The sequence below is a fragment of the Meles meles genome, chromosome 17, assembly GCF_922984935.1.
Source record: "Meles meles chromosome 17, mMelMel3.1 paternal haplotype, whole genome shotgun sequence".
Classification (NCBI taxonomy): domain Eukaryota; kingdom Metazoa; phylum Chordata; class Mammalia; order Carnivora; family Mustelidae; genus Meles; species Meles meles.
This window is the reverse complement of record NC_060082.1, coordinates 52106301-52132597: the sequence shown is the minus strand read 5'-3', so window position 1 is coordinate 52132597 and position 26297 is coordinate 52106301. Positions and strand designations below refer to the sequence as shown.

General features: G+C 47.9%; 1 non-coding gene across 1 annotated transcript; it reads right to left on the bottom strand.

Annotated features, from left to right (window-relative positions):
- Positions 1-16475: 16475 nt before the first annotated feature.
- LOC123928535 lies at positions 16476-16582 on the bottom strand. The gene has a single exon (XR_006815747.1). It is a non-coding gene; the product is annotated as a U6 spliceosomal RNA (small nuclear RNA).
- Between the last annotated feature and the right edge of the window lie 9715 nt (positions 16583-26297).

The following is a 26297-nucleotide window of genomic DNA, read 5'->3' as shown; positions in this document are numbered from 1 at the left end:
GCCTGTCCTTTTCTGTTGGCCTGTGCACAGCCTGATGCCTTGAGATGGGAGAGTATCGGGTGTCAAGAGGCCACCCCTCCCCTCAGCTGTGCTCCTCAGGCTGCGATGAAGGAGCCAGGATACCGCAACAAGCAGGCAGCAATGGCAACAACCACACAACCGCAGGGACCAAAAACTTCCCAGCCACCATGACTGTAACAACCATGCAGTACCATCACGCAAGTAACAATAGCAGTAAGTGTGAAAACTGCAGCAACTACACAAGCACCCAACAGCAGCAGCAACCACACCATCTACACAACCACACAGCACCTGCACAGCCACACAACACCCGCACAGCCACACAATACCCTCACAGCCACACAACATCCCCATAGCCATGTCCCACAGTCATAAAACACCCACACAGTCACACAACACCCACACAGCCACACAACACCCACACAACATCCCCACAGCCACACAACATGCCACAGTCATACAACACCCACACAGCCATACAACATCCCCTCAGCCACACAACATCCCCTCAGCCACACAACACCCACACAGCCACACGACATCCCCGTAGCCACACAATCACATGGCACCTGCATAGTCACACAACACCCACACCAGCCACACAACACCCGCACAGCCACACGATATCCACAAAGCCACACAACACCCACACAACCACACAGCATCCCCACAGCCACACAACATCCCACATTCATACGAGACCCACACAGTCACACAACACCCACACAGCCACACATACACACAACATCCCCACAGCCACACAGCACTCACACAGCCACACAACACCCACACAGCCACATAACACCCACACAACCACCCAACATCCCCACAGCCACACAACATTCCATAGTCACATGTCACCCACACAGCCACAAACACCCACAAAGCCACACAACATCCTCACAACCACACAGCATCCCACAGCTACACAATACCCTCACAGCCACATAACACCTGCACAGCCACACAACACCCACACAGCCACGCAATATCCCACAGTCACACATCCCCACAGCCACACGGCACCCCCACAGCCACAGCGACCTGCAGCAACCACTGTGTCCACGGCCATTGACCCAGTACGTATCATGCTCTGACTTAAGAGCAGAAAGGGTGTCTCCGAGGCCTCCTGCCACAGATCAGTGGAGGTCGGGAAGGCTGGGTAGCTCTCGGGCTTTTGGGCAGGAAACGGTTGGCAGGAAGTTGGATCAGTGGAGCTGGGTTTCTGGCCTCGTCTCCTTCTTTGAGGGGAGGTGTGATCCCTTGAAGACTTCCAAGTCACTTTGGCCCTCAGCCCTAGAGGAGAGGGCATCTTTCTCACTTCCCTTTCTGAGGAGGGGGGCATCTGTCTCGTGTTCCTTCCCTGGGGACACCCTGCACGGCTCAGCACTGAGCTCTGAGCGGAAATGGTGCTCTCCGGTGGGAGGGGATGGGATCAAGCAGTGGACTTTCCTCTCATTCCAGTGTCCTATTTGCTCTGGCACATCACACGAAAGAGCAAGCCCCTTGCCTTCTGAAACCTGCTCTCCAAAAGGAGCATGGCGGCAGCAAGCTGTTGTCCAGACCCTTGGGAACTACAGCATAATCCCATAGCCATAGAAAGTCTGTTCCGTGCACGCAGCCTGGCCCTGGCGCTGGCTGCCCAGCGCAGTGAAGGGCAGGGTCCCACACCCGCAGGGACTGACTGTGTGTGTGAGGAGATAGGACTGTGCACAGAGAAATTCTCCAGACTCTAGAGGCAGCTGGAGCCCTGAGGCGGGGGAAGCCGCAGAAAGCCACAGGAGCGCCTGGGGAGGGGCAGGCTGATGCCTGGGGCTCTCAGGAAGGTTTCTTGGAAAAGGTGGAGCTTGATCCAGCTCTAAAGGAAGGATTCTACTCGCCCAAAAGAGAGAAGGAGAGGGTGTTCTGGGAAGGGGAACAACATGAGTGAAAGCCCAGAGGCCTCCTGAGTAGCGAGGCTAATAAGGGCAGGAAGGAGGACGTAGGTAGGATGGCAGAGGGGGTCAGAGGCTGGAGGGGGAGCGTCTTGGAATGCAGAGTCCTGTGGGCACCGGAGACCACACTGAACGTTTCTCTGCGAGACTGGCAGAAACGCATGTAGGACAGGATCCCCCGTTTGGGCAGCCCTGTGTGGGACTGAGCAGTAGGACGCCGAGGGTGTTGTTGTGGGTGGGGAACAGATTAGGCCAGGTGAGAGGTTGGGACTTGGACTCAGTATCCCCAGCGGCAGCAGAAGGCAGGAAGGGAGTGGGCAGGAAAGACATAGGAGAAGAGGAGACAGCATGCGACAACAGCTTGGATTCCGGGAGGATGAATCAAGGACGGTGGCTCCAAGGGTTGGTGTTTGGGCCACTGGCTGGAGGGGTCCTTAGTTTCCGGGGAGAGATGCTGACGGCGCGCAGCACAGGAAGTAGGGCTGTGACCGTGGGGGGAGGCACAGGAGGCAGTTGGCTCTGTGGCATGAAGCCCAGGGGCTTGGGGTGGCATGGGGTGCACCTAGGTGGTGACAGCTGCAAGGGCAGAAGGGACCAGGAGTGTAAAAGGGCAGAGGGAAACAAGCAGAGGGCCAGGGAGAGAACCCGGATGTAGCTGCAGACGCAGGCGAGAAGGCGGGAGTCTGAAGGACTCCAGCTGCCTGGATGTCCCCTTTCTCCTTGGTGCCTTCCCTTCTGCCTTCCTTCTGCTTCAAGGCAATCGTCAGCTCCCTAAGGGTCACAGCTGTTTACCTATCTGTGCACCCCACTTCTCTGGGAGCCCCAAGAAGTCTGTACCTCTGTGTCCAGTGAGGGAAAGAACTTACCAGCAGGTGGGACCGGCCCTGAGATCTCAGTGACGTGTGTGGTCCTGGGGACATCTGAGTGGCAGACCTGTCAGGAAGCAGGCTGTCCCTCTTGTCTAGAATACTCTTTCTCCCCTGGGCTGCTCAGACAGCAGCTTCCCTTTCATGAGTACCTGGGTACTGGGCATAGTGGGGCAAGTCCAGTGACAAACTGGACACAGCTTCCTTATGGTTCTTCCAGATCTTGCTTCCTTCCTACTAGTGGCCCAAGATGGAATCAAGGAGGAAGAGAGAAAGCAGGCAAGGCAAGGAGTCCATGGGGTAAGAGAGCCCTGAGGACCTAGATGGCCGCACAGGGGAAGCAGGAGTGGCTGGGGGGCAGGGGGAAGATGGAATTTTCAGAAGAAGGGAGGAGAAAGTGGGTTTGGGTCAGTTTGAAGTTTAAAGTCAGTTGTGAGAGGAAGGGAGGGACTGGCAGACTCATGTGTGTGGGACGGAGAGGCCAAGTCCAGGAACCACCGGTGATGGGGAGGGACAAGGTGAGGTCAGGCCAAAGGAAGACCTGGAGCTTGCGCTGAGGAGGGCGGGGTTTGTGTAGTCAGTGAGTAGGGAGCCTCAAACCCAGGAGGGAGGATGCCTCAGTCAACACGTGATTCCATCCGAAGAATTCCTCCTGTGAGACAGGCTGGTGGCCTGCGGATATACCTGCGGAAAGCTCAGGTGTTCCCCTGGGTACTGGCCAAGGAGAAGCAGCCAGGACCCTGAGCGGGCAGGGGATGGCAAGGATGAGGGCGTATGGGGGCAGCAGGGAGCTGAGGCAATGGCCCGATGCCTGGGGTGCTGGGCGGGCACCGGGGGAGAGGTGGGAGTTGGGAAGATGTGAATGGGAAGGGCTGGCTCAAGATGTAGACATCTCGGGACAGAGGTCGGGTGGGGAGAGGGAGGGGCAGGGGAAGAGGAGGGGAGGAGGGGGAAGAGCTTTCTAGACCCGAGGGGATGAGGTTTCACAGAACCGGGGTTGTCTAGGTCATTTCCTGCTGAGCCCATGCACAGGAGGAACTGGACAGTCTCCTCATATCACCCCGGTTCTAGGCTGCTGCCTTTCATTCTGTGCAGGTCGAGGGAAGAGACAGCTCCCCTCCTCCACTCTGGGAGAATCGTCAATTTGCTGACAAGTACTCTATGCTTCCTCTTTTCTTCCTTCAAGGAAAGGGGAACCAGTTCTCGAAGCTGCCAGAACAGTGACCTCTGAGGTTTGCCAAAGGGCTTGTCCTGGCATTTGAGAGGGGCTGATGGGCCCCCGTCGCCACATTCAGCAAGAACGTTTTCCTTTGTCTTGTCCAGTTCTAGGCCACTGGTTCTCAGCCGTGGTTGGATAACGGGATTCGCCCCTGGAGCTTGAAAAAGAATCTTATTGCCCAGGTAGTCCCTGAGATCACTGAAATACTAATCTTGGGGGAAGACATCGGTATGTTTAAAAGCTCCTTAGCAGATTTCTGGGTGCAGCCAGGCTTGGGGAGCTCAGTCCAAGGAGTTGTTCCTGTAAATGCCTCTTTGTTTATAACTGGAAAACCCGGTCCAGGCTAAAAGCTGGGCAGCTGTTTCTGATATGATAGTGGTAAGCAGTTGCTTAACCAAGTGAGCCACCCAGATGCCCCATAAGTTATGTTTTTATATATAGTTGTTAATCATTCCTTCATAGCTTTGAGGATTCTCAACATTTCTTCATAGCACTTGTTACTACTTGGCATTTAATTTTTAGTAATTGTCTGTCACTTCCATTAGAATGTAAGTTCCATGAAGGCAGTCACTTTGTTTTCTTTTTTTGTTTTGTTTTGCTTTGTTTCAATTTTTTAATTTAAATTCTAATTAGTTAACATATAGTGTAATATTAATTTCAGGGGTAGGATTTAGTAATTCATCACTTGCATATAACACCCAGTGGTCATCACAACTGCCCTCCTTTATGCCCATCACCCATTTAACCCATGTCCCCACCCACCTCCTCTCCAGCAACCTTTAGTTTGTTCTCCGTAGTTAAAGTCTGTTTTACGGTTTGCTTGCTCTACCCCCAAACCCACGTTCATCAGTTTCTTTTCTTAAATACCGCCTATGAGTGAAATCATGTGGTATTTATTTTTCTCTCACTGACTTATTTTGCTTAGCATAATACTCTCTAGCTCCATCCACATCAAATGTCAAGATTTCATTCTTTTTTATGACTGAGTAATATTCCTCTGTGTGTGTGTGTGTGTGTGTGTGTGTGTATCACATCTTTTTTTTTTTTTTTAATTTATTTAAGAGGGAATGAGTGGGCAGGGGGAGAAGAAAGTGGGGCAGAGATAGGGAATCTGAAGCAGACTCCCTGCTGGGCATGGGGCTTGATCCTACAACCCTGAGATCATGACCTGAGCTGAATTGAGATTCCAATACCCAACCAACTGAGCCACGTCTAAACCATATCTTATTTGTCTATTGACAAATTCACCAGTTGATGGACATTTGGGCTCTCCCATAATTTGTTTATTAATGATAAAGCTGTTATAAACACGGGGTGCATGTGCCCCTCAAATATATATTTTTGTATTCTTTCAGTAACTACCTAGTAGTACAATTGCTGGGTCATAGGGTAGCTCTATTTTTAACTTTTTGAGGAACCTCCATACTGTTTACCAGAGTGGCTGTACCAGCTTGCATTCCCACCAACAGTGTAAGTGGTTCCCCTTTCTCCGCATCCTCACCAACATCTGTTGTTTCCTGTGTTGTTAATTTCAGCCATTCTGACAGGTGTGATATGATATCTCCTTGTAGTTCTGATTTGTATTTCTCTGATGATGAGTGATGTTGAACATTTTTTCATGTGTCTGTTAGGCATCAGGATGTCTTCTTTGGAAAAGCGTCGATTCATATCTTCTGCCCATTTCTTAATTGGATTGTTTGGTTTTTGGGTGTTGAGTTTGATAAGTTATTTATAGATTTTGGCTATTAACCCTTTATCCGATATGTCACTTGCAAATATTTTTTCCCATTCCAAAGTTTGTCTTTTATTTTTTATTTTTATTTTTAAAAAGAGTTAATTAATTAATTTATTTTAGAGTGGGGAAAGCAGAGGGGGAGGGAGAGGAGGGAAGAAAGAATCTCAAGTAGACTCTGCATTGAGCACAGCAGCCAACACAAGGCCCAATCCCACGACCCCAAGATCATGACCTGAGCTGAAACCAAGAGTAGGATGATTAAGCGACTGAGTCACCCAGGCACTCCTCAAAGGTTGCCTTTTAGTTTTGCTGATTGTTTCCTTTGCTGTGTAAAAGGTTTTATCTTTTTTTTTTTAAGATTTTATTTATTTATTTGACAGAGAGAGATCACGAGTAGAGAGAGAGGCAAGCAGAGAGAGAGGAAGAGAAGCAGGCTCCCTGCTGAGCAGAGAGCCCGATGCGGGGCTCGATCCCAGGACCCTGAGATCATGACCTGAGCCGAAGGCAGCGGCTTAACCCACTGAGCCACCCAGGCGCCCCTAAAAGGTTTTATCTTAATGAAGTCCCAATCATTCATTTTTGCTTTTGTTTCCCTTGCTTCTGGAGACATATCTAACAAGTTGCTATGGACAGTGTCAAAGAGTTTGCAGGCTGTGTTCTCCTCTAGGATTTTGATGATTTCCTGTCTCACATTAAGGTCTTTCATGCATTTTTTTTTCATGCATTTTAATTTATTTTTTGTGTATGGTGTAAGAAAGTCGTTCAGTTTCATTCTTCTGCATGTTACTGCCCAGTTTTCCCAACACAGTTTGTTGAGATTGTCTTTTTTCCATTGGGTATTCTTTCCTGCTTTCTTGAAGACTACTTGACCTTAAGTTGAGGGTCCATTTCTGGGCTCTCTATTCTGTTCCATTGATCTGTGTGTCTGTTTTTGTGCCAGTACCATGCTGTCTTGATGATGACAGCTTTGTAATAGAGCTTGAAGTCCGGAATTGTGAGGCCTCCAGCTTTGCTTTGCTTTTTGAAGATTGCCTTGGCTATGTGGGATCTTTGTGGTTCCATATGAATTTTAGGTTTGTTTGTTGTAGCTCTGTGGAAAATGCTGATGGTATTTTGATAGGGATTGCATTAAATGCATAGTTTTGTGTAACATAGACATTTTAGCATTATTTTTTCTTCCAACCCATGAGCATGGAGTGTTTTTCCATTTCTTTGTGTTATCTTTAATTTCTCTCATAAGTGTTCTCTAGTTTTCAGAGTATAGATCTTTTACCTCTTCGGTTACGTTTATTCCTAGGTATCTTATGGTTTTGGGTGCAGTTGTAAATGGGATCGACTCCTTGATTACTCTTTCCGCTGCTTCATTGTTGGTAAAGAAATGCAACAGATTTCTGAATGTTGATGTTCACTGAATTTGTGTATCAGTTTTAACCATTTTTTGGTCTTTCAGGTTTTCTACATGGAGTATCAGATCTTCTGCTAGTAGTGAAAGTCTGGCTTCTTCCTTGCCAATTTGGATGCCTTTCATTTCTTTCTGTTGTCTGATTGCTGCAGCTAGGACTTCCATTGCTATGTTAAATAACAATGGTGAGCATGGACATCCCTGTCTCGCTCCTGACCATAGAGGAAAAGCTCTCAGTTGTTCCCCATTGAGAATGTTATTAGCTGTGGGTCTTTCATAGATGGCCTTTATGATGTTGAGCTATGTTCCCTCTAACCCTATTTTGTTGAGGGATTTTATCAAGAATAGATGCTGTACTTTGTCAAATTTTTTTTGCATCTATTGAGAGGTTATATGGTTCTTCTCCTTTCTTTTATTAATGTGGTGTATCATCTTGGTTGATTTGTGAATATTGAATAACCCCTGCAGCCCAGGAATAAATCCCACGTGATGGTGGTTTATGACCCTTTTAATGTGCTGTTGGATTCTGTTTGCTAATATTTTATTGAGAATTTTAGCATCTGTGTTCATCAGCGATATTGACATGTAATTCTCCTTTGATTTTGGGATCAAGGTAATGCTGGCCTCATAGAATGAGTTTAAAAGTTACCCTTCTGGAGCACCTGGGTGGCTCAGTCATTAAGTGTCTGCCTTTGGCTCAGGTCATGATCCCGGGGTCCTGAGATAGAGCCCTGAATCGGACTCCCTGCTCGGCGGGAAGCCTGCTTCTCCCTCTCCCACTCGCCCTGCTTGTGTTCCCTTTGTCGCTGTGTCTCTCTCTGTTAAATAAATAAATAAAATCTTAAAAAAGAAAAAAAGAAGGTATCCTTCCCGTTTTGGAACAGTTTGGGAAGAATAGGTATTAACTTATTAACTCCTCTTTAAATCTTTAAATATTTGGTAGAATTCCCCTGGGAAGCCGTCTGGTCCTGGACTTTTGTTGGGACATTTTTGATCACTGATTTAATTTGCTGGTTATCAGTCTGTTCACATTTTCTATTTCTTCCTGTTTCAGTTTGGTAGTTTATATGTTTCTAGGAATTTATCAATTTCTTCCAGATTATCCAATTTTTTGGTATATACTTTTTCATAATATTCTTTCATAATCATTTGTATTTCTGTGGTGCTGGTTGTGATCTTTCCTCTATTATTCATGATCTTATTTATTTGGGTTCTTTCTTTCTTTCTCTTTTTTTTAAATAAGTCTGGCTAAGGGTTATCAATTTATTAATTCTTTCAAAGAGCCAGCTCCTAGTCTCTTTGATTTATTCTGAATTTGTTGTTGTTGTTTGTTTCTATATCATTGATTTCTGCTCTGATCTTTACTATTCCCATCTTCTGCTGGTTTTAGCCTACATTTACTGTTCTTTTTCTAGCTCCTTTAGGTGTAAGATAAGGTTGTATATTTGAGACTTTTCTTGCTTCTTGAGGTAAGCGTATATTGGTATATACTTCCCTCTCATGACTGCTTTTGCTGCATCCCAAAGGTTTTGGATCATTGTGTTTTCATTTTTATTAGTTTCCATGAATTTTTTATTTCTTCTTTAATTTCATCATTAACCCATTTATTCTCTAGTAGGATGTTCTTTAATTTCCATGTATTTGTGGTCTTTCCAAATTTTTTGTTGTAGTTGACTTCAAGTTTCAAGTTTATTGTGGTCAGAAAATAAGTATGGTATGATCTCAATCTTTTTGTGCTTGTTGAGGCCTGATTTGCAACCCAGTATGTGATCTATTTTGGAGTGTTCCATGAGCACTCAAAAAGAATGTGTATTCTGCTGCTCTAGGATGAAATGCTCTGAATATGTCTGTTAAGTCCCTCTGTTCCACTGTGTCATTCAAGGCCCTTGTTTCCTTGTTGATTTTCTGCTTAGATGAGCTGTTCATTGCTGTAAGTGAGACATTAAAGTCCCCTACTATTATTGTATTATTATCAATGAGTTTCTTTGTATTTGTTATTAATTGTTTTATATATTTGGGCACTCCAAAGTTGTGGGGGTAATACTTGTCATTGTTAGATCTTCTTGTTAGACCCCTTTATTATGATGTAGTGCTCTTCTTCATCTCTTTTTGCAGTCTTTGGTTTAAAGTCTAGTTTGTCAATACAAGTGTGGCTACTTTTGATGGCAGGATAAATGACTCTCCATCCCTTCCCTATCTGCAGATGTCTTAGATGTAAAGTGGTATGTGGCATTCTCTATCTCTAAGCTCCTCACTGCCTCTGCCTGCTGCTTGCCCTGGAGACTCACAACCCCACAGCATCATCCAGCTTACAGTGTCGTGTCACTGTTTGTTCTGGTCCTCAGAGATGTTCCTCTTTTTAAGCAAGGCTTCGACTTTACATTTTCAAATTTTTGTATTTCATCTGTTACTGGTAAGTGTTTGGAGCACAGGGGACCTCAGAGCATGAATTTACAGTACCATTGTGCCCGCAAGTCTTATAATGACTGCTCTCTTTGACGTCCCACTAAACCCATAGTAGTACCAGGCCTGCAGGCTTTTCTCTTCAAAGTTAGGCTCCTGAGGCTGGGGGTGCACTGAAGCTCATCTCGCTCCACCTCATTTCACAGAGGAAGCAGCTGAAGCCCAATGACTTGCTTTTGGCCGCTCACTTTGTTAGTAGCAGAGCCAGGAAGGTAAACCTGATTCTACACGCCGGGTCTTTGAACATCCATTCGCCTCTGAATCTGTTTTCTCTCCTACTGAATGGCTTTCCTGCTTTGCTGTTTTGTCTGAGACTTGCTTATAATTTAAGGGCTCTACAGTCCTCCATGGCTCTCCCTTTTCTCAAGGCCTGACGCCTAAGAGGGAGGGCAAGAGGATTAGCTCTAATAATTACTGAGTACCTGCTTTGTAATGGTTATGTTATGGGGTCTACTGGAGTTCATGGTTAGAGGAAAGCTCACATTTTTATATACGCTGCTGCCCTCTAGCGGCCACAATGGGCATCAACTGTATAGCCTGGAAAAGCAAGTAAAATTGCTCCCCAGCACAAATCTGTCTTGAACATATTAATGTTCCCATAGTCTTAACTTCCCTGCTCTGCATGGAAACATAAATCTAAGTCCTATTTATTTGATCTTTCGATGTCAAATATATTAGATATATGTACATAGAATCCCAAGTTGTAATTGACCTCCGTGGCATAAAACATTCTTCAGTTGATGCTGACCATCTAGGCAGCACTGTCCAAGAGAAATATAATGTGAGTCACACAGTAATTTGAAATTTTCTAGTAGCCTCGGGGTGCCTCTGGTGGCTCAACCACTTAAGCGTCTGACTCTTGATTTCTGCTCAGGTCATGATCTTGGGGTCACGGATCGAGCCCTGCCATGGTTCAGTGCGGAGTTTACTTCTCTCCCTCTCTCTCTGACCCTCCCCCTGCTTGTGTACTCTCTCTCTAAAGTAAATAAATAAATCTTTAGAATTTTCTAGTAGCTCCATTTTAAATAAAGTAAAACATGTTAAATTCGTTTTAATGATACATCAATATAGCCAAAACATTATTTCAGTAAGCAATCGATATAAAAATTACTAAGGCATATTATACATTTTTTTGTACTATGTTTTTGAAATCTGGTGTGAATCTTACAATTTCATCACATCTCAATTCAGACCAGCCACATTGCGTGCAGGTGCTCAAGAGCCACACGTGCCTAGCAGCCACTGAATTGGACAGCCAAGGTCTAGAGAGTCGTTTCTAAACGCTGTCTGACCCTGTTGTTGCACTGATGTTTGTAGGTTCCCAAGGAACGTTTTCACCAATCTGCAGCCAAATGAGAAAAACATGAGCCATGTGTTCTAATATATAAAGTGAATGTAAGATTATTACCTGTCTCGTTTGAGAGAACGCTTCGAGGTTATCCTTCTGACTTTGTTGGTGTCCATATGCTCATTCTTCTATGAAATGGTGGTCACAGCAGATGACCAATTATTAATCAAGTGTTCTTATTTTGCAAATAAGGCGTTTGCAATCCTCTCAGGGCCCCACGCTTTTTGTTTTTTTTAAAGATTTATTTATTTGACAGATAGAGATTACAAGTAGGCAGAGAGGCAGGCAGAGAGAGAGAGAGACAGAAGCAGGCTCCCAGCTAGGCAGAGAGCCCAATGCGGGGCTCGATTCCAGGACCCTGGGATCATGACCTGAGCTGAAGGCAGAGGCTTTAACCCCCTGAGCCATTCAGGCGCCCACGCTTTTTGTGCACATTTCCCTGACGCTGTGTGATGCACAAAATCCTGGGAGCTGGCAAGCGAGGTGGCTTTTTCCCCTGGCTGCGACGATTGATGGTCACAAATGGACACACGTGTGTGTGGGGAGGCTCCTGGGTGCTGCTCGGCACGGCATCTCTACACCTTTCTGTCTGCCTCAAAAAAGCATAAGGAAATTCAAGTGAGTGAGCATGATATGAATACAGGGGTAACCTTGAATTGACTCTGAAAACCACAACCCAAAGAGTAAATCAAGAGCAAAAACCAAGTCTGAGCAATAATTAGTAACTAATGACTACTCAACCGAGCCTACAGACTTGGTTGCCACATAGCTGGGAGAGGGCCCTGTATTTTCACGTGCCTGATTTTTTTTTTTTTTTTAAAGATTTATTTATTCGACAGATAGAGATCACAAGTAGGCAGAGAGGCAGGCAGAGAGAGAGAGAGGAGGAAGCAGGCTCCCAGCCAAGCAGAGAGCCCGATGCGGGGCTCGATCCCAGGACCCTGGGATCATGACCTGAGCCGAAGGCAGAGGCCTTAACCCGCTGAGCCACCCAGGTGCCCCCACGTGCCTGATTTTTAATGCAGAGCCCCGGAAGCTGATGAAGTCCTAAAGAGAAGCCACTGTTCTATGGGGAAGATGTTTAATGTCTTCCCAAACTCTACAGCAGGCAGCATCTGGAGTGCGCTGGGTAGGTTTGTCTCACTGTGTTTGGCTAGGGCATGGAGGCAACCAGGGCTCTCCCCTCTATATGCAACGGGGGGTCTACTTGGCCGTAGCTCCAGACTCGGGTCTCGTCTCTTTAGCCCCCCTTCCCTGATTGACACCCCCCTTTGGCTCACCGGTCTGTGCATGTCCTGATCTGTCGCAGCCGTATCCCAGGCTTTGAGGCTGATCTTCAAAGTGTCCTTAAAATATGCCTTCTGGTCACCCTGCTTATAAATGCAAGTCTTTAGCTCTCTAACTGGGCTGTCACTGGGGTGCTCATTAGCAGTTCTGTTTCTTTTTCATATATAACCCTTACTCTCGGGGTGTGAAACGGGGAAAAAAACGCTAGTAAATTGAAATTTTGTATATTGCACAATTTTGATTGCTTTGGGAGCTCACTCTTTAAGAAATCCTATGGCAAAATCTTCTGTAAATTAAGCCATCGGCCTTTTATCGGTTTTAAAAATTCAAGTTTGAATATAGTATCTTGCCTGCAGTTGGGGGGGCGGATGGTGCTTGTATTATTAAAAAGATGCACAGAAAATGTGGAACCTTGGGTTCTCCCTCTCTGTATTTAAATAGTGGTGTGTTGGGGCGCCTGGGTGGCTCAGTGGATTAAGCCGCTGCCTTCGGCTCGGGTCATGATCTCAGGGTCCTGGGATCGAGCCCCACGTCGGGCTCTCTGCTCCGCGGGGAGCCTGCTTTCTCCTCTCTCTCTGCCTGCCTCTCTGCCTACTTGTGATCTCTCTCTCTGTCAAATAAATAAATAAAATCTTAAAAAAAAAAAAAATAGTGGTGTGTAATCACCCACTCACAATTACCCAGCTCGCAAGCAAGCAATTACACTTAGTATGAATGAAGGGACCCAGGTCAAAAACTGTGCCCAAGGGAGGCTTCTGCCTACACGTCAGGGTTAATGGCCCAGCCATTGTTTTAATGGATTGTCAATGAGGTGTGAAAACGACAGGCCAAGAAGGGTGAAACTAAACAAGGCGTTAGCAACTTGCCATTAGTCTCCTGACCGCTCTGCTTCTATTTCTTTGCAACCCTGAGTGCTTATTTATTAATTTATATATATATTTAAAATTAATTTATATTTAACACACTTCATAGAGCCTTGGTTGACTCAGAGTGAAGATTCGCTTTTGTGGGAAGAGCATTAACAAAGCCCCTTCCCTAAACAAGTTTCAGCGGCGAGCCCCATGTTTATGGACTCTGATGAACCTCTGGGTTCTGCCCTCTGCCTCTCTTAACAGGCTCTCTGGCCCTTTAGATGCCCAGCCCCCACCCTCTTGTCTTCTGGCAGCAGATCCCTCCCCCCGCCCCCCACCTGGGAGGTGTGGACCTAGTGGTCACAAACTCAGCCTCAGTGAGATCACCTGGGTTTGTCCTCCCCCTGCGCCCCCCCCCCCCCCCACTCCCACGGCCTCCATGATCTGTGCGTCTTGGCAATTCACTTGGTGGGAGCGCCTGGGAGGGACCAGCCTGCTCTGCCCTCTCTCATTCTGAGCTAGAGCCTGGGCTAGGCCTACCTTGACTTTAACCTAGCCCTTCTGGGGACTCATATTTTGCTCCTGACCCCTGTTTCTCTGGCTGAATTCCCTCTCTCAGAAAGGCTGCATAAGCTCATTTTTTTTTTTTTTTAACTTGTTTTGAAAATATGTTTCTTAACCTAGGACCGGGCAAACTGTGGCCTGTGAGCCGTGTCTGGCCTACTGCCTGGTTTTGTAAGTCAGTTATTTATTTTTAAAATTTTTATTTCTTTACTTTTAAAACTTTTATTCATTTATTTGGCAGAGAGAGACGCAGTGAGAGAGAGAGAACACAAGCAGGGGGAGTGGGAAAGGGAGAAGCAGGCTTCCCGCTGAGCAGGGAACCCCACAACGTGCTTGGACCCAGGACCCTGGGATCACAACATGAACTCAACGACTGAGCCACCCAGGTGCCCTTTTTGTAAGTAAAGTTTTATTGGAACACAACCATGCTCATTTCTTTATATATTTTTATGGCTGCTTTCTTGCTACAGCAGTCGCTGAGTAGTTATGACGGGAATTACAGCCCTCTAGTCTAAAACGTTCACTGTCAGGCCCTTTGCTGGAAAAGCTTACTGTTCCTTGTCTGTAGGGGTTGAATTAAGTCCTCTAAAAAAGGTATGTTGAAATTCCCAGTACCTCAGAATGGGTCATATTTGGAAATAGGGTCTTCCCAGGGGTAACCAAGTTAAACAGAGGTCATTAAGGTGAGCTCCATTTCAATATGACTGCTGTCTTTATAAAAAGGAAATTTGGGCACAGTATATTAATTATATTTTCTTTTTTTTTAGGATTATTTATTTATTTATTCGACAGAGAGAGAGAGTTCACAAGTAGGCAGAGAGGCAGGCAGAGAGAAAGGGAGAAGCATGTTCCCCACTTAGCAGAGAGCCCGACGTGGGGCTCGATCCCAGGACCCCGAGATCATGACCTGATCCGAAGGCAGAGGCTTAACCCACTGAGCCACCCAGGTGCCCAAATTATATTTTCTTATTTTCTGCATTCTTGATGCTCAGACATCTGGAGCTGGGGTGAGAATGCCCTCCCAGGATCAGCCAACTCCTAGAGATAGCAAAAGACTTGCCCAGAGCCCTGCCTGTTGTATGCAAACTAACCATTCTAGGGCCCAGACTCCGAACCCGCCTCCTCCATCTGTCTCTTACAATCCAGGAGGAAATATTCCTCGTCACCCGGGGGCCAAGTACTAGACCACTAGACTCCATCCCCATAGCCCAGAGCCTGCTGAGCTTATCCAACCTATTTAACCCTAGACCTGCTCAGCCTGCTTGTCTTGCTTCTTCATTCCTTCCCACGAAAGCCACAGGGAGGACTCGTGGCCACACTTTCTCCTCACTCTTTCTGCCTCCTGACCAACCCTGTGTGGCCTTGCATGGTGTGCATGCCACCTTCCCCTGACAACTAGGAGTAACAAACCAGATTTTCGATGGCAGTCATCCCCTGATCGGTTGGTCTCACCGCACTTGAATAAAACCCAAAATCCCAGGTGCGTTTTAGCACCTAACACATTATTTTGTTTTCTTTTCTTTATTCCTCATTGTTCTTTCACATAAAACATCAATGTGGTAGCTTATCGTCATTTCAAGATGACCTTCACACACCTTACCTCATCTGGGTATTCCGAGGGGGTCCGGCCAGCGGCTGGCTCCTTTAACTCAGGACTGGGGCTCACAGACCTCAGGGGACCGCACGAGATCCCTCCATAGGCAGCAGGTGGGGAGAGCACTGGTGTTTACTGAGGGCTCCTGCGCTGGCCTCACAAGGTTTCAGGACCCACCCCCACAATTAACCTGAGGGCTAGGAGCTGAGCAAGTCTGCTACTGACCAGATAGCTGCGGACATCAAAAAGCTGCCTTCTGGGCGCCTGGGTGGCTCAGTGGGTTAAGCCGCTGCCTACCGCCCAGGTCATGATCTCAGGGTCCTGGGATCGAGTCCTGCATCGGGCTCTTTGCTTGGCGGGGAGCCTGCTTTCCCCTCTCTCTCTGCCTGCCTCTCTGTCTACTTGTGATCTCTCTGTCAAATAAATAAAATCTTTTTAAAAAAAATGCCTTCTGACCTCACTTTCCCTGTCTTTAGGTGGCTGCTTCTTCTTTTTTTGCGGGGAGGGGGAGGGGCTAAAGATTATTTATTTATTTATTTGAGAGAGAGAGAGAAAGAGAGCACAAGTTGGGGAGGGTCCGAGGGACGAGCAGACTCCCCAGCTGAGCAGGGAGCCTGATGCGGGGCTCGATCCTGGGGTCAGGACCTGAACCGAAGCCAGCCGCCCAGCGGGCTGAGCCACCCAGGCGCCCCGTTTCCATGGCTCCTGAAGGCCAAAGTGCATTAGGAGGTTGAACGCCTGCAACCCTGGGCTGCCAGGTGGGAACCGGCGCCACTGCCTGGACCGTCCAGGGAAGTTCTTCCTTCAAAGGGCAGGGCCGAACCTAACAGAGTGCGTGGCAACAAGGGAGGAGAGCTCTAAGGCCCCTTCTGCTGGCCCTGTGGGGTGTGGTGGGGGGCCGAGGAGGGGAGGATGGGGAGCGGTCCGGGGCTGTTCCCGTGTGTAACCCTGTGGTGCAAGCTGGCGCTGCTTCTGGTCCCGGCTTGGCCTGGAGGTCGCGATTCCCTGACCTCCGACGCCAGGAGCCCAGCCATCTCCTGAGATTCTTTTTTTTTTTTAAATTTCATTAAAAAATATTTTTCTAGTCAAATATCACAATTTCATGATCCAGCGCTGCACATGGGGGCTTTGACTCATACCCTTTCCTCTGAGTTAATCCGCCAAGGATGGCGGTTCCCTGGGGAAACGGCGCAAAGCGTGGAATGCGTCACGAATTTGTGTGTCGTCCTTGAGCAGGGGCCACGCTAATGCTCCCTGTACTGTTCCGATTTTGGGATGTGTGCTGCCAAAGTGAAGACTCATTTCATGTTATTTCATTTTTTTCCCATCATGATAAATGCTCCCTCCCCTCGTTCTCCCATTCCCCCCCACCCCCACTCTGGTAATCATCAGTTTGTTCTCTATAGTTGAGTCTTTTTCTAGGTTTGTCTCTCCTTCTCTTTTCTTCCCTTTGCTTGTTTATTTTGTTTCTTAAATTCCACACGAGTGAAATCATACGGTATTTGTCTTCTCTGACTGACTTATTTTGCTTAGCGTTATACCCTCGAGCTCAATCCATGTTGCAAATGGCAAGATCCATCCTTTTTTATGGCTGAGTAATATTCGTGTGTGTGTGTGTGTGTGTGTGTGTTTGTGTGTGTGTGTGATCTTCTTTATCCATTCATCTATCCATGGACCCTTGGGCTGCTTCCATAGTTTGGCTATTGTAAATAATGCCGCAATAAACCTACGGGTGCGTGTATCCTTTTGAATTAGTGTTTTTGCATTTTTTAGGTAAAAATCCAGTAATGCAATTCTGGACTCATGGGGTAGCTCTATTTTTAATTTTTTGGGAAAACTCCATACTGTTTTCCACAGTGGCTGTACCAGTTTGCGTTCCCAGCAACAGTGCATGAAGATTCTTTTCTCTCTAGATTCTCACCAACACTTGTTGTTTCTTGTGGTGTTGATCTTAGCCATTCTGATGGGTGTGAGGTGGTATCTCCTTGTGGTTTTGATCTGCATTTCCCTGACGATGAGTGATGCTGAGCGTCTTGTCATGTGTCTGTTGGCATCTGCTCGTCCTATCAGGAGAAATGACTGTTTATGTCTTCTGCTCATTTTTTAATTGGATTGTTTGTTTTGGGGGTGTTGAGTTTTATCAGTTTTTTTTGTATGCTTTGGATACTAACCTTTTATCAGATATGTCGTTTGCAAGTATCTTTTCCCATTTGGTAGGTTGCCTTTTAGTTTTGTTGACTGTTTCCTTTGCTGTGCAGAAGCTTTTTATCTTGATGACGTCCCAATAGTTCATTTTCACCTTTATTTCCCTGGACACAAGAGACATAGCTAGAAAAATGTTGCTATAGCTAATGTCAGAGAGATAACTGCCTTTGCTTTCTTCAGTGATCTTTGTGGTTTCAGCTCTCACATTTAGATGTTTAATTCATTTTGAGTTTATTTTTGTGTGTGATGGAAGAGAGTGGTCCGGTTTCATTCTTTTGCATGGAGCTGTCTGGTTTTTCCAACACCATTTGGATTTTGTTTGCTCTTTTTCAAGCTCCTTTAGGTGTAAGTTGGGTGGTTTATTTGAGACTTTTCTTGCTTCTTGAGGTAGCCGCGTATTGCCCTCTCTGCATTTTGTACTGCCCTTCTTTCATTCCCTTTACCCTTGTGTTCACCTGCCCTTGCCTGCTCACCTTCCAGGCATGTGAGCAGCCTTCCTGACAGTCCCAGGAAGAGCCGGCTGCTCCCCCTGCTCCGCCCCAGCCCCTGGGACACAGAGCTCGTGAGCACATCTCACACTGCCTTGTAATGACCTGGGTACAGGTTTACCTTCCTTATTAGACGGTGAGCCCAAGGGATGGAATCCTGTTTTTACATTTACATTAATATCCTGTTTTACATTTAAATGTCTGTTTCCTTGCACAGCAGAACCTGGCTATTACCAGGTACTCTGATCCTTGATGAATAAATGTTCCAACCAATTAACCAGACTAGAATGCCTCTTAGGTTCACTAGTCTTTGCTAACGGCATCCCTCTGTCTGAACCAACTGTGACTCTCCAATAGCCACAGAATTGTCACCGGTGTTAAAAGTTGAGAGACTCTTGCACCCATGATCTCTGATTCTTCGTGGTTCCATTGTTATCAAGATTCTTCCACATCAAGGACATCTTATAAAGTTATGCCAAGATTTGGGGGAACCACAGATAGGGGTAGCTCTTCCACTGGGGACATCATCTCCACTTTATGGATGAGAACACCGAGTGTCCGTGGTCAGGCCTCACAGCCGGTCAGGGATGATGATGGTGTCGGGGCTGGCCTGCAGTCCTTGTTATCACGCAGGGCTGAGCTGGGGTGTCCCTTGGCCTCTTTTGCCAGTAAACATTGTTCAGAATATGACTCAGAGTGTGCTGGCCCCCAAATATAGCCACATCTTAACCCCCTGTAACCTGGGAGTATCACTACACATGGCAAAGGACACTTGGCAGTTGTGATTGATCGATCGATCGATTGATTGATTTAAAGAATTTTTTAAACAAGACTTTATTTATGTATTTGACAGAGAGAGAGAGAGCACAAGTAGGCAGAGAAGCAGGCTCCTCACTGAGCAGAGAGGCCAATGCAGGGCTTGATCCCAGGACCCTGAGATCATGACCTGAGCCAAAGGTAGAGGCTTAACCCACTGAGCACCCAAAAGATATGTTGAAGACCTAATTTCCCGTATTGGTTTCGGGAATAGAATTTGGTGATTCATCACTTGCATAAAACACCTGGTGCCCATCACAAGTGCCCTCCTTAATGCCCATCCCCCATCTAGCCGACCCCTCCCCATCACCCCTCAGTTTGCTCTCTATTGTTAAGAGTCTCTTATGGTTTGCTTCCATCTCTCTCTCTCTTTTTTCCCCCATTTGTTCATCTGTTTTGTTTCCTAAATTCCACATATGAGTGAAATTATAGTCTTTGTCTTTGTCTGACTTCTTTCGCTTGGCATAATACACTCTATCTCCACCCATGTCATTGCAAATGGCAGAATTCTATTCTTTTTGGTGGCTGAGTAACATTCCATTGTATATATATACTACATTATCTTTAACCATTCATCAGTTGATGGGCACCTTGGTGTAACAGGAGATGGACACTTATACACACATACACACTTCAAAATCATCTTTATCCATTCATCAGTCGAGGGACAGTTGGGCTCTCTCCATAATTTGACTACTGTTGATAATGTTCTAAACATTGGGGTCCATGCACCTCTTTGAATCTGTATTTTTGTATCCTTTGGGTAAATACCTAGAAGTGTAATTGCTAGATCGTAGGGTAGCTCTATTTTTAATTTTTTGAGGAATCTTCATACTGTTCTCCAGAGTGGCTGCACCAACTTGCATTCCCACCAACAGTGTAAGAGGGTTCCCCTTTCCCCACATCCTTGTCAACCCCTGTTGTTTCTTGTGTTGTTAATTTCAGCCATTCTGACAGGTGTGAGGTGATATCTCCTTGTAGTTTTGATTTGTATGTCCCTGATGATGAGGGATGCTGAGCAATTTTTTTCATGTGTCTGTTAGCCATCTGTAAGTTTTCGTTGGAAAAGTGTCTATTCATGTCTTCTGCCCATTTCTTAACTGAATTACTTGTTTTTTTGGTGTTGAATTTGATAAGTTCTTTATAGATTTGGGATACTAACCTTTTATCAGATATGTTCTTTGCAAACATCTTCTCCCATTCATAGGTTGTCTTCTAGTTTTGTTGACTGTTTCCTTTGTTGCAGAAGCTTTTTATCTTGATGAAGTCGCCCTAGTTCATTTTTGCTTTGTTTCCTTGTGGGATTCCATTTGTATGGAATGTCCAGAATAGGCAGATCCATGAAGACAGAAAATCAGAAAGCAGACTAGTGACGGCCAGGGGCTGGAGGTAGGGGAACAGGCAGTGACTGGTTAGTGGGTCTGGGCTTTCCTTTTGACATGATGAAATGTTCCGAAACTCGGTGGTGGTGATGGCTGCGTAATCTTGTAAAAGTTCTAAACGTCACTGAATTGCGCACTTCCAATGGTAAATTTTATGTTATTTTATCACCCCTCTACATGAAACCCAGGGTTCCTGCCCCCTACATTCAAGCGAGAGGAGACAGATGATTAACAAAGAAATATATATTTCCAGGAAGTGCTGTGAGGCAAAGCATAGGGAGTGACGGGGAAGTGCTAACTGATTGCGTGGTTGGCCTTTCCAAGCTGAATGCCAGTGGGAGAGCCGAGGACATAGTGCAGAGGAGACTCTCCAGGCTGCGGAAACAGAAAGGGCCAAGGTCCTGAGGCAGGCTCAGGCTAGGAGTGTCAGAAACCGAGCCGGAAGAGGGGCACACAGGTGGTGAGCTCAGAGAAGAGGCTGGAGGTGTGGGGGGGCAGGGCCTGAGGGCCAGGGCGCCCTGGGAACCTGAGGGGTACCGGCAGGACAGTGCAGGGCAGGGAGCCATGGTAGACACCAGGGGGCTGTGGTAGCAGGGGTCTGGTCTGCAGAGTTCCACACGTCCCCTGTCCTGGTGACCTAGCAGCACTGTCACGATTAAGGAGATGCATAACCGTGTGAGGTGTTTGTGCTTTTATTTATTTATTTATTTGACAGAGAGAAATCACAACTAGGCAGAGAGGCAGGCAGAGAGAGAGGAGGAAGCAGGCTCCCCACGAAACAGAGAGCCTGATGCGGGGCTCGATCCCAGGACCCTGGTATCACGACCTGAGCCGAAGGCAGAGGCTTTAACCCACTGAGCCACCCAGGCACCCCTGTTTGTGCTTTTTGAGCCGATTGCCTGGGGATGCCTATTGTTCATTCAGGTTCATATTGAGTGACATGCTGTATTTCCCACAGCGGGTCTCCTGCTGTCCCTCTGCTTGGGGCTCCCTGACCCCCTCACTCTGTTTTCTCCTTCCCCTGTGCACATATCATTGCCTCACGCAGGTGCATAGCACTGTCCTGGTTAATTTCTGTGTCATTGTCGCTAGGCTGTAACACCCAGTTGTTCAGTCAAACACTCACCTGGTGCTGCTTTGAAGATACTTCATAGCTGTGGGAACATCTACAGTCAGCTGACTTGAAGGAAGGAGATTACTCTCAATAGCTCGGGTGGGCCTCATCTAATCAGTTGAAAGGCCCTCTACATCAAAACTGAAATTTCCCAATGAAAGAGGAAATTCTGCCTCAAGACTGCAGCCCCACTTCCAGTTGGAGTTTCCAGCTGGCCAGCCTGCCCTACAGATTTCAGCCTTGGCCATTTGCCCCAATCACATGAACCAGTTCCTTGAAATAAATCTCTTTAGATCTGTATCCATACACACACACATCATCTGGGGATCTCTGGCAGATGTGGTGTCTCCCTCTTTGTTTATCATCCCCCTCCCTCTGGATGCAGGCAAGTGCAAGGACTTGCCTGTTTTCTTCATAGCTGCATCCCCCAGAAGGATGCCTGGCCGTAGTGGGTCAGTTGGTATTGCCTAGTGGATAGTTCTTTGTACTTCTGGTTTATTCGTGTGGTTGTTGGATCAGTTTGAAAATCAAGAGAGAAAGAAAAAAAAAAGAGGGGGGAGAAAGAGGCACCCTAGTCTTCTGTGAGCTGGGGATTTCCTTGCGGGGCCCGGGGCTGTGGGTCCTGCTGTGGAGTGGGAGTCTGTCTGCAGCTGGGGAAGGGCAGTGACCGTGAAGAAAGGTTGCAAATTTAAACTCGATTTCAGATTTTCCTAGCAACGTGCTCGCCCTCGTTGCACTGAACACTGCCGCTGGGGCAGTGCGTGTTGCCAGAGAACAATGCCTCCTGCTTCCAGCACCGCTGAAGGTAACTTGTGCCATCAGGAGGGGTGAGCAAGGTGGGCGTTGCCTTTTGTTTCCCGAGTAATTGTTTTAAAGCAAGGTGTGCAAGGAGCAGTCTTAAGCCCTGGCTTTTGTTTGCTTGCTTCAAAGCTAGTGGTTAGGCCAAAGCCTTTAGTTTCAGAATATGTCCCAGAAAGGTTTGCAACTAGGGACAGAGTCTGTAGGAGCTTAGGAAACAACCGATTCTCCTCCTGTTTGGCTCCCAGCCGCCACAGGCCAACTGCATCAGAACGAGAAGTGTGTGACCAGGGCAGGGGTCGAGGAATGAAAAGGATCAAGCTGGCATGGGTTGGGGCTGGGAGGGCTCTGGGTTTCCAGATTCTGCGTGTGCTTCATCACATTCACAGACCATCCTGACCTCAGTCCTCTGTGGTGCTGGAGGCTGGGCTATGGGGGAATAGGTGGGCCCAGATCGCTGCCCCCAGCTGCTCCCCAACTTGCACTTTGCAAAAGAGGAAGCTGTGATGCAGGAGGGCTGAGCAGCCTGTGTTAGTGGCAGAGCAGAGAGCTGGGCCCAGCTCTGTCCCATTCCCAACCACCCTGTTTCTCCCATATCTGCTGCCTGGGTCGGATGGGACAGCGTCGGCTCTGGGCTCGGAGGGGAAACCCACAAAGATTGCTTTGGGTCTATTTTCTAAGAGGATGCCCTTAAGAACAGAAATTCAAGTTCCCCTAGAGAAGCCTCTGCTTCAGAAGGAGTCATGGAAAAAGTGCTGTGTTCATCGAACTGATTTTTATTTTCCTCTTGGACACAGGGAAAGACTATTCCTGAGTTCCCACTACAATAAGGTGGTGTCATGGGACTGAGTTTCTGGCCAAGGGAAGGGGCTAAGGGGACGAACACCCCTGCTCAGCATGGCCCCAAAACCTGCACGTGATTGTCCCTGGGCTTTCTTCCCACCGTCTGGCTGGATGCAGAGGGCCCAGGTGGGACTCCAAGACCCGGGACGATGGGTGGAACCACTAGGAAGGAGCCTGGTTTTCTGAATGATTTCACAAAGCAGAGCATCCCCCCCCCCCACTTGACATATCAGATTATGAGTGAAAAACAAGCCTGTGTTGTGTTGAGCCCGTGGCCTTGGAGGCTGTGACGGCAGCCAGGCGATGCTGATTAGTACCGAGCATATAGGAGGGTATGTGACAAGATTTTTTTTGTTGGGGGCGCCTGGCTGGCTCAGTAGATCATGTGAGTCTTGACCGTGGGGTTGTGAGTTTGAGCCCCACATTGGGTGTAGACATTACTTAAAGATCAAATCTTAAAAAAATGATCACTTTTGTTGGAGGTGGAGAGAGAGTGGTATTTGGCAGAAGTGTCTCATGAGCAGGTAGGGGTGCCTCCTGCTGACAGAGGGGTAAGGTCTAATGAGCCCCCCTTGACTGAGAAGAGGGAGCCAGTGTCTGTGTGTGTGTGTAAATTGCAGTTAAGCACCCTCTGGTGGGACCCTTTCTGAACTAATTAAAGATAATAATAATTATAATATTAGTTAATAGTAATAATCATAGCAACTAAGGAAACTAATAGTTAAAATAATAAAAGTTAATTTTTATCACATACTCAACTTTTCCAAGTGCTTTACATGATTATCCCGTTTAATCTTTGTAACATTCCAACGAGGCAGGAACTATTAACGTTATCCCTGTTTTACAGGTGAGGAAACCGAGGCCAGCAGAGACACAGAACTTCCTCAGTGTCAACAGGAAGTCAGCGGCAGAGTCAGGACTGGAGGGAAGGTATGCTGGCGATGGAGCCCGCCTCTTACCGACTCGTCTGCTCTGTCTCTCTGGAATGTGCCCTAACCCTTTGTAATGAGGATGAGGAACTCTGCCTTCCTCCTTCTTTGTCTGAAACAAAGGCAGAATTAATGTGGGTGCCTAAGTATCCAGGTTGGTGAGGAAGCCATGCCATTGATCTTGTCTGAGCTGGTGGCGGACATTCCTGGAAACATTCCAGAGGGCCCAGCGGGCGCTGGAGTGGCAGGGAGGAGGACGGCTGGGTGGGGGGGTGGGGGGGGGGGGGAACAGCTTGTTTTCATTGTAGGTTTGAAGCAAGGGTCTTGGGTGGCCCTGCTCAGGCAGAGGGAGCCAGTGGGGCTGGACGTGTGTTCCTCTGAGCCTAGTACTTCCCTGGAGACCCCGGCCCGGCTGCAGAGCAGGCTCTTGGTGGGAGGATCCCTGGCTGCCCTTTCCACAGTGTGTCCTAGGATGGGGGCTGCACATCTTTCTATCTTGTACAAGAGAAGGTGCCCAGCGTTTGCTGACTCTATGTCACGAATACTTGTAAAAAGCCTCCTGTGTGCCAGGAGATGTCCTAGATGCCAGGGATGTAATAGTGAGCAGGACGGCATGGCCTCTGCCTTCATGGAGCTTTCCATCTGGATTCTAGATGCTGATGGGTTGCTGGAGGTCGAGCTGGAGGTCATAGGCCCTCGAGAAGTGGGATGGGGTGGGGAAAAGGCTCAGCGGAGCAGGGACCCCAGAATCCACAGAAACCAAGCCATGCAATCTGACGGGGGAGGGGTTGCCTACCTGCAAGTGTTTCCAGACAACTAGGAACTGCGGGTAGCCGTGATCCGTCTGTAAATACAGAGAAAGGACATCTCAGAGGTGGGGGACGGAGGGAGGAAGGAGCCCTCAGTGGGCTGGTTTCCCTCAGGGCGCCAGGAAAGGGGGGGCTGTTGATGGGGAATTTGGATAATCCTTCTTTAGGACCAGCAGAAACTATGCCCAGGACAGACTCTTCCCATTTTTGATGTCACTTTGGGATGTACATTTGATTTGCTCCATGCCACGGGCATTCCGATGGAGCTGAAGATGAAGTCTTGCATCAAGTTAGGAAAAACATAATCCTTGGTCGGTCTGGAGCCTGGAGCCTGGAGCCTACCTACTGACTGGTGCCTCCTTGAACAGGAACATTCCATAGTGTAAGCATTTTCTCTTTGACTGATGTCTGGCCCTCGGGGGCAGGCGACTCCATGTCCCAGTGCCTTAAACAGGATGTGTTTGGAGAGAAAGCAGCCTCCGGGGGCTTGAGGATCTGTCCCCTGTTAATTTAAGCCAGGACGGGAGTGCAGAATCTTCCTCACTGTCCTCATGTTCCCTATAAGCTCTGGGACCCCCGCATACTCTATGTCAGGTTTAGCACAACCCACGTAACTCGCGCGGGAAGTGGGCCAAGTTCCCAAAATATCCCTTTTGCGGGTATCTCTCCTGGGCTCCAGCCCTCTGTTCCTGGCTGCTTTCCGGATGTCCTCCCTTCACTCACCCATCTTTCGTGGAACCTTCTCTGTGCCACGGGCTGCTGGGGGCTGGAGACAAAGTCAGAGAAGAGAAGCCCCCCTCCCCCCAATCCAGAGGACGGTCTCTGTTTACCTGGTCATCTCCCTGCTCCACGAAGCCTAGACGAAGCCTGGCGAGAGTGTGCTCTCAGAACTGGGGCATCAGCACACAGTAGGTGCTCAGGAAACATGGTTGTCACCATGGTGAATAAAGGGACACCTGTCCTCCAAACGCTTGTGCCAGGGGAACCAGAGGGTGAACCAGTGACTGTGGTGCACGCAACGACTGTGTTGGGGGGCAGGTAAGCAAGAGGAGGGCATTTAGAGAAGCCCCTGACGTGGGGCTCGGGGTCTGCTTTCAGGAGGAGGCCATGTCTGAGCTGAGACCCGAAGCCAGAGGCAGTCTGGCAAGCAAGGGAAGGGGACTGGGCCAAGGACGCCCTGGACCGTGATGGAAGCCAAGTGGGACAGGACCCATGGCAGGTCAGGGGACAGTGGTCGGAGGTGAGGTAGAAAGGCCCAGGGCGGGTGGCTGAGCTTATCTTTGGCCAAGCCGCTCCACCTTCCCCGACTTCCCGTTTTTGGGGGGAGGGCGCCTCTGCTCCCCTGAGACCTTTCCTGCCTTCCTCTGCAGTCTGTCTTCTTCTCTCTTCCTTTCGGATTCCAGTCCTCTGGTTCTGTGCTCGCCCTCCCGCCTGGGGCCTCTGTTCTGGTAACTCTGCTCAGCCCTTACCTTCTGCTTGCCTGGGTCACTGTATGGGCCACCTGACATCAGGTCCTCCTACCCTTGTCTTGCTGGGCTCTGATCTATCCCACACACTTCTTCCCGATTCTTCTTTCTGGAGTTCAGTCCGGATCACAGACCTCCCTGCTCAGTAACTTTCAGTGGCTCC